Source organism: Phalangium opilio, unplaced genomic scaffold, assembly GCF_054372755.1.
Source record: "Phalangium opilio isolate 3A_F unplaced genomic scaffold, DU_Popi_V2 ptg000017l_1, whole genome shotgun sequence".
Lineage (NCBI taxonomy): Eukaryota > Metazoa > Arthropoda > Arachnida > Opiliones > Phalangiidae > Phalangium > Phalangium opilio.
The window spans coordinates 12,121,331-12,133,620 of NW_028324151.1; the positions used below are offsets into that span (position 1 = coordinate 12,121,331).

At 46.4% G+C, this 12,290-nt stretch overlaps 3 non-coding genes across 3 annotated transcripts; all 3 read right to left on the reverse strand.

The window, feature by feature from the left end:
- TRNAK-CUU (transfer RNA lysine (anticodon CUU)) lies at window positions 1-73 on the reverse strand. The gene has a single exon. It is a non-coding gene; the product is annotated as a tRNA-Lys (tRNA).
- A 4,185-nt stretch (window positions 74-4,258) lies between these two features.
- TRNAK-CUU (transfer RNA lysine (anticodon CUU)) lies at window positions 4,259-4,331 on the reverse strand. The gene has a single exon. It is a non-coding gene; the product is annotated as a tRNA-Lys (tRNA).
- Window positions 4,332-7,930: 3,599 nt separating this feature from the next.
- On the reverse strand, window positions 7,931-8,003 carry TRNAK-CUU (transfer RNA lysine (anticodon CUU)). Its single transcript has one exon. It is a non-coding gene; the product is annotated as a tRNA-Lys (tRNA).
- Between the last annotated feature and the right edge of the window lie 4,287 nt (window positions 8,004-12,290).

Genomic DNA, 12,290 nt, shown 5'->3' on the forward strand with positions numbered 1-12,290 from the left:
CGCTCCCGGGTGGGCTCGAACCACCAACCTATTGGTTAAGAGCCGAACGCGCTAACCATTGAGCCACGGAAGCTCAGAAATTAAATGGTTGTCAGGTCTTGTGGAAACGTTATGACTTTACACGCTACATCTGAGACCCCACAACACCTCTCCCGGGTGGGCTCGAACCACCAACCTTTCGGTTAACAGCTGAGCGCGCTAACCATTGCGCCACGGAAGCCCAAAAATTAAATGTTCGTCAGGTATTGTGGAAAAACTCTGACTTTCTACGTTACATTTGAGATCCCATAATACCGCTCCCGGGTGGGCTCGAACAACCAACCTATTAGTTAACAGCCGAACGCGCTAACCATTGAGCCCCGGAAGCTCAGAAATTAAATGGTTGTCAGGTATTGTTGAAAAGTTATGACTTTTCACGCTACATCTGAGACCCCACAACACCTCTCCCGGGTGGGCTCGAACCACCAACCTTTCGGTTAACAGCTGAACGCGCTAACCATTGCGCCACGGAAGCCCAAAAATTAAATGTTCGTCAGGTATTGTGGAAAAACTCTGACTTTTTACGTTACATTTGAGATCCCATAACACCGCTCCCGGGTGGGCTCGAACCACCAACTTATTGGTTAACAGCCGAACGCGCTAACCATTGAGCCACGGAAGCTCAGAAAATAAATGTTTGTCACGTATTGTGGAAAAGTTTTGACTTTTTACGCTACATCTGAGACCCCACAACACCTCTCTCTGGTGGGCTCGAACCACCAACCTTTCGGTTAACAGCCGAACAAGCTAACCATTGCGCCAAGGAAGCCCAAAAAATAAATGGTCGTCAGGTATTGTGGAAAAACTTTTCTTTTTACGTAACCTTTGAGACTACACAACACCGCTCCCGGGTGGGCTCGAACCACCAACCTTTCGGTTAACAGCCGAACGCGCTAACCATTGCGCCACGGAAGCCCAAAAATAAAATGGTCGTCAGGTATTGAGGAAAAACTCTGACTTTTTACGTTACATTTGAGATCCCATAACAACGCTCCCGGGTGGGCTCGAACAACCAACCTATTGGTTAACAGCCGAACGCGCTAACCATTGAGCCACGGAAGCTCAGAAATTAAATGGTTGTCAGGTATTGTGGAAACGTTATGACTTTACACGCTACATCTGAGACCCCACAACACCTCTCCCGGGTGGGCTCGAACCACCAACCTTTCGGTTAACAGCTGAGCGCGCTAACCATTGCGCCACGGAAGCCCAAAAATTAAATGTTCGTCAGGTATTGTGGAAAAACTCTGACTTTTTACGTTACATTTGAGATCCCATAACACCGCTCCCGGGTGGGCTCGAACCACCAACTTATTGGTTAACAGCCGAACGCGCTAACCATTGAGCCACGGAAGCTCAGAAATTAAATGGTTGTCAGGTATTGTGGAAACGTTATGACTTTACACGCTACATCTGAGACCCCACAACACCTCTCCCGGGTGGGCTCGAACCACCAACCTTTCGGTTAACAGCTGAGCGCGCTAACCATTGCGCCACGGAAGCCCAAAAATTAAATGTTCGTCGGGTATTGTGGAAAAACTCTGACTTTTTACGTTACATTTGAGATCCCATAACACCGCTCCCGGGTGGGCTCGAACCACCAACTTATTGGTTAACAGCCGAACGCGCTAACCATTGAGCCACGGAAGCTCAGAAAATAAATGTTTGTCACGTATTGTGGAAAAGTTTTGACTTTTTACGCTACATCTGAGACCCCACAACACCTCTCTCTGGTGGGCTCGAACCACCAACCTTTCGGTTAACAGCCGAACAAGCTAACCATTGCGCCAAGGAATCCCAAAAAATAAATGGTCGTCAGGTATTGTGGAAAAACTTTTCTTTTTACGTAACCTTTGAGACTACACAACACCGCTCCCGGGTGGGCTCGAACCACCAACCTTTCGGTTAACAGCCGAACGCGCTAACCATTGCGCCACGGAAGCCCAAAAATAAAATGGTCGTCAGGTATTGAGGAAAAACTCTGACTTTTTACGTTACATTTGAGATCCCATAACACCGCTCCCGGGTGGGCTCGAACAACCAACCTATTGGTTAACAGCCGAACGCGCTAACCATTGAGCCACGGTAGCTCAGAAATTAAATGGTTGTCAGGTATTGTGGAAACGTTATGACTTTACACGCTACATCTGAGACCCCACAACACCTCTCCCGGGTGGGCTCGAACCACCAACCTTTCGGTTAACAGCTGAGCGCGCTAACCATTGCACCACGGAAGCCCAAAAATTAAATGTTCGTCAGGTATTGTGGAAAAACTCTGACTTTCTACGTTACATTTGAGATCCCATAATACCGCTCCCGGGTGGGCTCGAACAACCAACCTATTAGTTAACAGCCGAACGCGCTAACCATTGAGCCCCGGAAGCTCAGAAATTAAATGGTTGTCAGGTATTGTTGAAAAGTTATGACTTTTCACGCTACATCTGAGACCCCACAACACCTCTCCCGGGTGGGCTCGAACCACCAACCTTTCGGTTAACAGCTGAACGCGCTAACCATTGCGCCACGGAAGCCCAAAAATTAAATGTTCGTCAGGTATTGTGGAAAAACTCTGACTTTTTACGTTACATTTGAGATCCCATAACACCGCTCCCGGGTGGGCTCGAACCACCAACTTATTGGTTAACAGCCGAACGCGCTAACCATTGAGCCACGGAAGCTCAGAAAATAAATGTTTGTCACGTATTGTGGAAAAGTTTTGACTTTTTACGCTACATCTGAGACCCCACAACACCTCTCTCTGGTGGGCTCGAACCACCAACCTTTCGGTTAACAGCCGAACAAGCTAACCATTGCGCCAAGGAAGCCCAAAAAATAAATGGTCGTCAGGTATTGTGGAAAAACTTTTCTTTTTACGTAACCTTTGAGACTACACAACACCGCTCCCGGGTGGGCTCGAACCACCAACCTTTCGGTTAACAGCCGAACGCGCTAACCATTGCGCCACGGAAGCCCAAAAATAAAATGGTCGTCAGGTATTGAGGAAAAACTCTGACTTTTTACGTTACATTTGAGATCCCATAACACCGCTCCCGGGTGGGCTCGAACAACCAACCTATTGGTTAACAGCCGAACGCGCTAACCATTGAGCCACGGAAGCTCAGAAATTAAATGGTTGTCAGGTATTGTGGAAACGTTATGACTTTACACGCTACATCTGAGACCCCACAACACCTCTCCCGGGTGGGCTCGAACCACCAACCTTTCGGTTAACAGCTGAGCGCGCTAACCATTGCGCCACGGAAGCCCAAAAATTAAATGTTCGTCAGGTATTGTGGAAAAACTCTGACTTTTTACGTTACATTTGAGATCCCATAACACCGCTCCCGGGTGGGCTCGAACCACCAACTTATTGGTTAACAGCCGAACGCGCTAACCATTGAGCCACGGAAGCTCAGAAATTAAATGGTTGTCAGGTATTGTGGAAACGTTATGACTTTACACGCTACATCTGAGACCCCACAACACCTCTCCCGGGTGGGCTCGAACCACCAACCTTTCGGTTAACAGCTGAGCGCGCTAACCATTGCGCCACGGAAGCCCAAAAATTAAATGTTCGTCGGGTATTGTGGAAAAACTCTGACTTTTTACGTTACATTTGAGATCCCATAACACCGCTCCCGGGTGGGCTCGAACCACCAACTTATTGGTTAACAGCCGAACGCGCTAACCATTGCGCAACGGAAGCCCAAATATTAAATGGTCGTCAGGTATTGTGGAAAACTCTGACTTTTTACGTTACATTTGAGATCCCATAACACCGCTCCCGGGTGGGATCGAACCACCAAAGTATTGGTTAACAGCCGAACGCGCAAATAATTGAGCCACGGCAGCTCAGATATTAAATGGTTGTCAGGTATTGTGAAAAAGTTATGACTTTTCACGCTACATCTGAGACCCCACTACACCTCTCCCGGGTGGGCTCGAACCTCCAAGCTATTGGTAACAGCCGAACGTGCTTACCATTGCGCCACCGAAGCCCAAAAATTAAAAGGTCGTCAGGTATTGTGGAAAAACTTTGGCTTTTTTTGTTACATTTGAGACTTCACAACACCGCTCCCGGGTGGTCTCGAACCAGCAACCTATTGGTTAACAGCCGAACGCGCTAACCATTGAGCCACGGAAGTCCAAATATTAAATAATCGTCAGGTATTGTGGAAAAACTCGGACTTTTTACGTTACATTTGAGATCCCATAACACCGCTCCCGGGTGGGCTCGAACCACCAACCTATTGGTTAAGAGCCGAACGCGCTAACCATTGAGCCACGGAAGCTCAGAAATTATATGTTTGTCACGTATTGTTTAAACGTTTTGACTTTTTACGCTACATCTGAGACCCCACAACACCTCTCCCGGGTGGGCTCGAACCCCCAACCTTTCGGTTAACAGCCGAACGCGCTAACCATTGCGCCACGGAAGCCCAAAAATTAAACGGTCGTCAGGTATTGTGGAAAAACTTTTCTTTTTACGTAACCTTTGAGACTACACAACACCGCTCCCGGGTGGGCTCGAACCACCAACCTTTCGGTTAACAGCCGAACGCGCTAACCATTGCGCCACGGAAGCCCAAAAATAAAATGGTCGTCAGGTATTGAGGAAAAACTCTGACTTTTTACGTTACATTTGAGATCCCATAACACCGCTCCCGGGTGGGCTCGAACAACCAACCTATTGGTTAACAGCCGAACGCGCTAACCATTGAGCCACGGTAGCTCAGAAATTAAATGGTTGTCAGGTATTGTGGAAACGTTATGACTTTACACGCTACATCTGAGACCCCACAACACCTCTCCCGGGTGGGCTCGAACCACCAACCTTTCGGTTAACAGCTGAGCGCGCTAACCATTGCACCACGGAAGCCCAAAAATTAAATGTTCGTCAGGTATTGTGGAAAAACTCTGACTTTCTACGTTACATTTGAGATCCCATAATACCGCTCCCGGGTGGGCTCGAACAACCAACCTATTAGTTAACAGCCGAACGCGCTAACCATTGAGCCCCGGAAGCTCAGAAATTAAATGGTTGTCAGGTATTGTTGAAAAGTTATGACTTTTCACGCTACATCTGAGACCCCACAACACCTCTCCCGGGTGGGCTCGAACCACCAACCTTTCGGTTAACAGCTGAACGCGCTAACCATTGCGCCACGGAAGCCCAAAAATTAAATGTTCGTCAGGTATTGTGGAAAAACTCTGACTTTTTACGTTACATTTGAGATCCCATAACACCGCTCCCGGGTGGGCTCGAACCACCAACTTATTGGTTAACAGCCGAACGCGCTAACCATTGAGCCACGGAAGCTCAGAAAATAAATGTTTGTCACGTATTGTGGAAAAGTTTTGACTTTTTACGCTACATCTGAGACCCCACAACACCTCTCTCTGGTGGGCTCGAACCACCAACCTTTCGGTTAACAGCCGAACAAGCTAACCATTGCGCCAAGGAAGCCCAAAAAATAAATGGTCGTCAGGTATTGTGGAAAAACTTTTCTTTTTACGTAACCTTTGAGACTACACAACACCGCTCCCGGGTGGGCTCGAACCACCAACCTTTCGGTTAACAGCCGAACGCGCTAACCATTGCGCCACGGAAGCCCAAAAATAAAATGGTCGTCAGGTATTGAGGAAAAACTCTGACTTTTTACGTTACATTTGAGATCCCATAACACCGCTCCCGGGTGGGCTCGAACAACCAACCTATTGGTTAACAGCCGAACGCGCTAACCATTGAGCCACGGAAGCTCAGAAATTAAATGGTTGTCAGGTATTGTGGAAACGTTATGACTTTACACGCTACATCTGAGACCCCACAACACCTCTCCCGGGTGGGCTCGAACCACCAACCTTTCGGTTAACAGCTGAGCGCGCTAACCATTGCGCCACGGAAGCCCAAAAATTAAATGTTCGTCAGGTATTGTGGAAAAACTCTGACTTTTTACGTTACATTTGAGATCCCATAACACCGCTCCCGGGTGGGCTCGAACCACCAACTTATTGGTTAACAGCCGAACGCGCTAACCATTGAGCCACGGAAGCTCAGAAATTAAATGGTTGTCAGGTATTGTTGAAAAGTTATGACTTTTCACGCTACATCTGAGACCCCACAACACCTCTCCCGGGTGGGCTCGAACCACCAACCTTTCGGTTAACAGCTGAGCGCGCTAACCATTGCACCACGGAAGCCCAAAAATTAAATGTTCGTCAGGTATTGTGGAAAAACTCTGACTTTCTACGTTACATTTGAGATCCCATAATACCGCTCCCGGGTGGGCTCGAACAACCAACCTATTAGTTAACAGCCGAACGCGCTAACCATTGAGCCCCGGAAGCTCAGAAATTAAATGGTTGTCAGGTATTGTTGAAAAGTTATGACTTTTCACGCTACATCTGAGACCCCACAACACCTCTCCCGGGTGGGCTCGAACCACCAACCTTTCGGTTAACAGCTGAACGCGCTAACCATTGCGCCACGGAAGCCCAAAAATTAAATGTTCGTCAGGTATTGTGGAAAAACTCTGACTTTTTACGTTACATTTGAGATCCCATAACACCGCTCCCGGGTGGGCTCGAACAACCAACCTATTGGTTAACAGCCGAACGCGCTAACCATTGAGCCACGGAAGCTCAGAAATTAAATGGTTGTCAGGTATTGTGGAAACGTTATGACTTTACACGCTACATCTGAGACCCCACAACACCTCTCCCGGGTGGGCTCGAACCACCAACCTTTCGGTTAACAGCTGAGCGCGCTAACCATTGCGCCACGGAAGCCCAAAAATTAAATGTTCGTCAGGTATTGTGGAAAAACTCTGACTTTCTACGTTACATTTGAGATCCCATAATACCGCTCCCGGGTGGGCTCGAACAACCACCCTATTGGTTAACAGCCGAACGCGCTAACCATTGAGCCACGGAAGCTCAGAAATTAAATGGTTGTCAGGTATTGTTGAAAAGTTATGACTTTTCACGCTACATCTGAGACCCCACAACACCTCTCCCGGGTGGGCTCGAACCACCAACCTTTCGGTTAACAGCTGAACGCGCTAACCATTGCGCCACGGAAGCCCAAAAATTAAATGTTCGTCAGGTATTGTGGAAAAACTCTGACTTTTTACGTTACATTTGAGATCCCATAACACCGCTCCCGGGTGGGCTCGAACCACCAACTTATTGGTTAACAGCCGAACGCGCTAACCATTGAGCCAGGGAAGCTCAGAAAATAAATGTTTGTCACGTATTGTGGAAAAGTTTTGACTTTTTACGCTACATCTGAGACCCCACAACACCTCTCTCTGGTGGGCTCGAACCACCAACCTTTCGGTTAACAGCCGAACAAGCTAACCATTGCGCCAAGGAAGCCCAAAAAATAAATGGTCGTCAGGTATTGTGGAAAAACTTTTCTTTTTACGTAACCTTTGAGACTACACAACACCGCTCCCGGGTGGGCTCGAACCACCAACCTTTCGGTTAACAGCCGAACGCGCTAACCATTGCGCCACGGAAGCCCAAAAATAAAATGGTCGTCAGGTATTGTGGAAAAACTCTGACTTTTTACGTTACATTTGAGATCCCATAACACCGCTCCCGGGTGGGCTCGAACAACCAACCTATTGGTTAACAGCCGAACGCGCTAACCATTTAGCCACGGAAGCTCAGAAATTAAATGGTTGTCAGGTATTGTGGAAACGTTATGACTTTACACGCTACATCTGAGACCCCACAACACCTCTCCCGGGTGGGCTCGAACCACCAACCTTTCGGTTAACAGCTGAGCGCGCTAACCATTGCGCCACGGAAGCCCAAAAATTAAATGTTCGTCAGGTATTGTGGAAAAACTCTGACTTTTTACGTTACATTTGAGATCCCTAAACACCGCTCCCGGGTGGGCTCGAACCACCAACCTATTGGTTAAGAGCCGAACGCGCTAACCATTGAGCCACGGAAGCTCAGAAATTAAATGGTTGTCAGGTATTGTGGAAACGTTATGACTTTACACGCTACATCTGAGACCCCACAACACCTCTCCCGGGTGGGATCGAACCACCAACCTTTCGGTTAACAGCTGAGCGCGCTAACCATTGCGCCACGGAAGCCCAAAAATTAAATGTTCGTCAGGTATTGTGGAAAAACTCTGACTTTTTACGTTACATTTGAGATCCCATAACACCGCTCCCGGGTGGGCTCGAACAACCAACCTATTGGTTAACAGCCGAACGCGCTAACCATTGAGCCACGGAAGCTCAGAAATTAAATGGTTTTCAGGTATTGTGGAAAAGTTATGACTTGTGGGGTCTCAGATGTAGTGTAAAAAGTCATAAGTTTTCCACAATACCTGACAACCATTGAATTTCTGAGCTTCCGTGGCTAAATGGTTAGCGCGTTCCGCTGTTAACCGAAAGGTTGGTGGTTCGAGCCCACCCGGGAGCGGTGTTGAGAGGTCTCAGATGTGACGTAAAAGGTCAAAGTTTTTCCACAATACCTGACGTCCATTTAATTTTTGGGCTTCCGAGGCGCAATGGTTATCGCGTTCATCTGCTTACCGAAAGGTTGGTGGTTCCAGCCCACCCGGGATCGTTGGTGTTAAGTTTTATAAGTAACTTAAAAAGTCAAAGTTTTTCCACAATACCTGAAGACCATTTAATTTTTGGGCTTCCGAGGCGCAATGGTTATCGCGTTCATCTGTTAACCGAAAGGTTGGTGGTTCGAACCCATCCCGGAGCGGTGCTGTGAGGTTTCAGATGTTACGTAAAAAGTCAAAGTTTTTCCACAATACCTGACGACCATATATTATCAGAGCTTCCGTGGCTCAATGGTTAGCGCGTTCGGCTTTTAACCGATAGTTTGGTGGTTCGAGCCCATCCAAGAGCGTTGTTGTGAGGTCTCAGATGTAACGTAGTAAGTCAGTGTTTTTCCACAATACCTGACAACCATTGAATTTCTGAGCTTCCGTGGCTAAATGGTTAGCGCGTTCCGCTGTTAACCGAAAGGTTGGTGGTTCGTGCCCACCCGGGAGCGGTGTTGTGAGGTCTCAGATGTGACGAAAAAGGTCAAAGTTTTTCCACAATACCTGAAGACCATTTAATTTTTGGGCTTCCGTTGCGCAATGGTTATCGCGTTCATCTGTTAACCGAAAGGTTGGAGGTTCGATCCCACCCAGGAGAGGTGTTGTGGGGTCTCAGATGTAGCGTAAAAGTCATAAGTTTTCCACAATACCTGTTGTGTATTGTGGGAGGAAATACTGCAGATGTAATAACTAAAATACTGGTATTTATTACTTGGTCAATGAATAGTATAGTACAATAAAATATGGTTTACATCGCTTCCGAGTTCGCGTTAGACTGCCCCGAGGCTTACAAGTTAGATTTCTTTTATACCGTTTCGTTATCAGTGGAATAGGCCAAAAGGTTTTTTATATGTATACAACACTACCCCCTTTTTAATTTTAAAGTCCCAATCTAGAAACAGGCTTCTTAATGCGATCCGATCTTCTTGGTTGCTGGGCAACTTTCTGCTGAGTGATATTGGAATTGCTAATCGTTGTAGATTGCTGTGGTAGAGCTGCTCCAAGATTGTCTGTGATAGGAGGGACTTCATTAGGTACTTCGGTTACAGAATGGTCGACTTCGGAATTGGCATGAGCATGGTTTTCTTGTTCTCCGTTGACATCATAGTTAGCTGTGGGTCTCATCTGGATAGTTGCAAGGCGTCTGCTTTTTCGTATTACGGCTGGTACGTCCATTGTGGTAGTTTCAGGAACTGATGGGTAAACCATTTCATTGGATTGTGGATTGAGTGTTGGATCTGGTCTGGATACGAATCTCGATCGAAGCTGATTGTCGTGTTTTCTCATAATGCGATCAGCAACCTGTACCTCGTACATGTTATTCCCAATACATCTGGTTACGTGGCCAGGAACCCATTTCGGTCCTCTACTGAAATTGCGAACGTGGACAGGTTTGTTGACTGCATGATTTCGTTCATGGCTCACGGCTTCTGGATTCTGTTGATTCCGATTAGTCGATTTAGGATGACATAAATCGATTTCAGTCGTGATATTATAACCCAGGTGCAACTCTGCAGGTGACTTTCCATTAGATAATGGAGTTCTTCGATACCGCATTAATATTTTGCTGATTCGTTCTTCGAGAGTGCCTACTCTAAATACGTCCAAACCCGCTTCAATTATTTCAGTTTCTGAACTTGTTCTACCCGATAGCTTCTTCATGGAACCCTTGACGATTCGGACAGTTCGTTCGGCTTGGCCATTCGATTGAGGGTGATATGGTGCTATCTTCAGATGATTAATTCCGTAGCTTTTGATGAAAGATGAGAACTCTGAACTGGTGAAGCATGTAGCGTTATCCGACACAAGAGTATTCATTATTCCAAATCTTGCGATCATCGGTCTTAAGCTTCTGATAACAGTTTCTGTTGATGTGGAATTAACAACTTCACATTCCATCCACTTGGATTTAGCATCTACGACTATGAAAAGCATTTTATTTTCCACGGGTCCCGCAAAGTCCATATGAACTCTCTGCCAAGGACGATCAGGAACTGGCCATGGAATGAACGTCTTGATTGGATCGGACGCTACAGCTTGACATGTTGTACATTCTCGTGCGATGTTTTCAATGTCCTTGTCTAGTTTAGGCCACCAAAATGTTGATCGTGCGACATCCTTCATTTTCACCATTCCTTGATGCGTGTCGTGAAGATTTTGAAGCATGGACTTGCGTAGATTTCCTGGAATGATGATTCTTCTTCCCATCAAGAGTAGATTGCCAACTGTTGTTAGTTCCAAACGTCGTTTGTAGTATGGTTCGAATTCTCCAGTTGTATGTGATGATTTCCATCCATTTCTTAGTTGTTGTAGGACTATCGTTAAGGTGTAGTCATTCTTCATTTCGTCTTCAATTTGCTTTGAAGTGATTGGTTCGGAATCTAGTTGCTGAATGAGTAAGACTGACTCTACTGGTAGTGGAGGTTCTGCTTGTGGTACTTGTATAGGTAGTCGGCTAAGCGCATCAGCATTGGCATGAAGAAGTCCTTTCTTGTATTCGATAGTGTATCGATACGCTGATAGAGTCAAGGCCCATCTTTGAAGCCTTGCTGCAGCCATTTGAGGTATAGGCTTCTTCTCCGATAGCAGATAGATAAGAGGCTGATGGTCTGTCACCAACGTGAATCTTCGTCCAAGCAAGTAGTCCCGGAACTTCGTTACCCCGAAAACAAGAGACAAAGCTTCGCGCTCAAGTTGAGAGTAATTCGTCTCAGCAGGTGCCAAAGTTCTGGAAGCAAATGCAATAGGATAGTCGTTGTTTTCGACTACGTGGGATATTACTGCTCCAATTCCTCTTGGTGACGCGTCGCATGCCAATCGAATGTCTTTCTTCGGATCGAAGTGCGTTAGGAAGTTTGATCTTGCTAGTAGATTCTTGGCATTAGCGAACGCTTGTTTGTGTAGTTCAGTCCATTCCCAATTAGACGTTTTCTTCATGAGATCGTAGAGAGGAGAAAGTTCTGTGGCTTGGTTCGGAATAAATTTCGAATAGTAATTGAGAAATCCAATGAAGGAGCGCAATTCCTCGAGATTATTTGGTTCCGGCGCGTCCATGATCGCTTTCATTTTACAGGTTTGAGGATGAAGCCCATCTTTGTCCAAATGGTAACCAAGGAAATCCAAGCTTGAGCACATGAATTGGCATTTGTCTCTACCAAGCTTCAGTCCGTTCGAGCGCAGTGTAGTTAATAGTTTATCAAGTTTCTCGTTATGGTCTTGATAATCGATGCCACCCAAGAGAATGTCATCTTGATATGGTGAGACTGATTTGTGATCTGCCAGAAGGATTTCCATATGTTTCTGGAAAATAGCGGAAGCGGAAGAAACACCAAACGGGAGTCTGTTATATTCAAATAGGCCTCTCGATGTGTTAATTACTGTAAGCTTCTTGGATTCATCATCGAGCTGAAGTTGACTGTATGCATCTTTCATGTCGATTCTTGAAAAGACTGTACATCCTGACATCTTCGCAAATATATCTTCCACCTTAGGAAGCGGGTACTTGTCTGCATCTATGATCGTGTTCGTCGTTACGCTAAAGTCACCGCAAATTCTGACCTTTCCATTCGGTTTTCGTACTGGAACTATCGGTGCTGCGAAACTTGCGAATGGGATCTGGGTAATTATTCCAGCGTCTTCCATCCTTTTTAGCTCTTCCTCAACTTTATCC